Here is a 2,813-nt window from a genome sequence, read left to right on the forward strand (position 1 = left end):
ATCTGGTTGCTAGGGGCAACTAAGACAATGCTACTTTACACCAGTTTGATAAATCTCCCCTCCAATGTTTCTACATATAGAGAAATGCATGTGGCCGAAACCACGCTCCCATTTCTTCCCCAGTAGTCATGTGCTGTTACTAGGATTATTGGCCATACACCTATTGGTTACTGCAAGAGGGTCTGGTTTTATCTGTGGTGTCGTACAGTTAATGTGGAAACATGGCCTAAGATTGATCAGATATCAATATGATGTTCAGAAACTAGAAAATCATGACGCTAATTGGTGAGTGAAGATGGGCCGTGCGTCTTCAGCTTTAGTACTTAGAGAAGCAGCTGTTCATACGGCCCTGGGGCTATGTTATATTTTACAAAACAAATTACATTTTTTAACACATTTTATTTCCCTTTAGAGGACTACTTCATGCAATCATTAGATTACTAACACTGGTCAATGCTATGCCATTGCCTTGCATTGATAAGTGTAATCTGCGATCTTCTCATACAGTCTGCCTGAGGCAGACTTTATGAGAAGATCGCAGACATACCTGCAGGAAGTTAGGCATTAGACCTCTGGTAGACAGGAAAAATTTCTCAGGACCCCCGCAGTCACACTGTATGCACGTTTTCCAGGGCCCCCGAGGGCTGCATTCGACTTCTTCAGCCACCGGTAATTAAATAAGTAAGGTTTCGATAATCATCTCTAAAAATAATAATCATGCATGAAATATAGGTTGTATATAACACAGCAACCGTGTTACCTAAGAATGATGCTGTTATATCTGTGTAAAACACATGATCTCTAGCTGCTAATATATATATCAGTGGGGTGAAACAGGTTGTACACCGTTAACAACTCTGGTGTCATGTGTCAGTCAATAGGGACGCCTCCTCCCCAAATCAGAATAAAGATACTGACACAAAATTGCGTTCGTTAATGCTTCTTAACTTATATTCAAATCTATGTTACAAATCACATTTCCTTAAATGTACACTTGAAAAAGGAGGAGTTACCTCCAAAACGTTGCGTGATGACGTTACCACCTGGCCTCCCAGCTGCAGTGGAGGTCTCTGCCATCTAAAGGATACTTGGACTTCACCAGCACCAAAGTTGGACACAAAGACGGAGCCCCGCTAAAGTATCCTCACTAATGGGTGTCGATGTAAAGGACTTTGTAAAGGTTTGAGGAAATGTGATTTGTAACAAAGATTTGAATATAAGTGAAGAAGCATTAACAAACGTAATTTTGTGTCAGTATCTTTATTCTGATTGATTACAGCGATACCCAAAGTATAGTGTTTTCTGTGATATGACCCCAAAAAAGCCCACAATTCTGGCATTTAATATTTTCATTTCAATTACAGTTTTCACTGTGCAGGGTTAATACAGTTATATTGCAGCAATGTCAAATATATTTAATTTATTTCTTTGGCGCTTACATTGGCCATGTTTACACAGTGTGAAACTGCAGTACTGTCCGGATGATTTTTATTTCTGGTGAATTGTGATACTGGTGTCTGCCTGTATCCAAATTCACCGCTGCCACGCACTCCATTGTGTGAACTGACATGTCTTGTGCGTCCGCTATTCAATGAATAGCAGCTGCAGAAAAATGATATAAGCTCCAGCCGGGATTCCGTGCATTCCAATACAATGTATGTTTTGTATAAATCAAATTGCAACAATGGCCATGATTTATGCAAAACATACGTTGTGTGAACATAGCCTATATCTGTAAAAATAAAAAAAGGGTGGTAATTCCAATTTTTTTTATGTTTTTTTTTTTATATATATTTTTAAATATAGAAAATCCTCTCTTCTAACCATCTAGATGCCACTGTCAGCACTGACAGTGGCAGCTATAGGGTTAAATAAGTGTAATGGTGTAACAGAGCTATTATAATTAACACAAAAAATTCTTGTAAATAATGTCTGAAATCTAATCCAGTTAATAGCTGGCATATACCTTTCTTGCATTTCGTGCATTGACAGCCATAGATGCTAGCAACAATAAAGGGATTATCCAACAAAAGTTTTCCCTTTCAAATCAACTGGTTTCAGAAAGTTATATCAATTTGTAATTTACTTCTATTTAAAAATCTCTAGTCTGCCAGTACTTATCAGTTGCTGTATGTCCTGAAGGAAATGTTGTTTTCTGTTCAGTCTTCGGCCATGTTCAGACACTGTAAAAACAAATGCTGTCTGTGATGTTCCCTTGTTAATTTGGAATGCAGGCACATTCAGGTGTGTCCGCGCTCCAATTGGCCATAGCACACAATGTAAAGTACAGCCAGGAGCCGTACTTTACATTGTGTGCTCAGAACAGCAGCTGCAGTGAATACAGGGTTTATATACTGCAAATGTTTTTCCATAGAAGATAATGTTATTTCACACTTTCAATAAATAGTGGCCGGTGTTGCAATCTGCCACAACAGCAGTTATTTATTGAAAAAATACAGTGTGTGAACATGGCCTAACACAGTGCTCTCTAATTAAATCTCTGTTCAACACAGACTGCCCAAAGTAATAGCAAATCCCTATAGAAAACCTCTCCTGCTCTGGACAGTTCCTGTCTCAGACAGAGGTGGCAGCAGAGAGCACTGTGTCAGACTGAAAAGAAAACATTTCCTGAAGGACATACAGCAGTTGATGACTTGAGACTTGAGATTTTCAAATAGAAAAATTGATTACAAATCTATATAACTTTCTGAAACCAGTTGATTTAAAAGAAAAAGATTTTCGCTGGAGAATCCCTTTAAAGATTGCTTCATCTTATTTCAGTAACTGACTGAGCGGGCTGGAGACGGCACAGA

This window comes from Dendropsophus ebraccatus, chromosome 4, assembly GCF_027789765.1.
Source record: "Dendropsophus ebraccatus isolate aDenEbr1 chromosome 4, aDenEbr1.pat, whole genome shotgun sequence".
NCBI classification, from domain to species: Eukaryota; Metazoa; Chordata; class Amphibia; order Anura; family Hylidae; genus Dendropsophus; species Dendropsophus ebraccatus.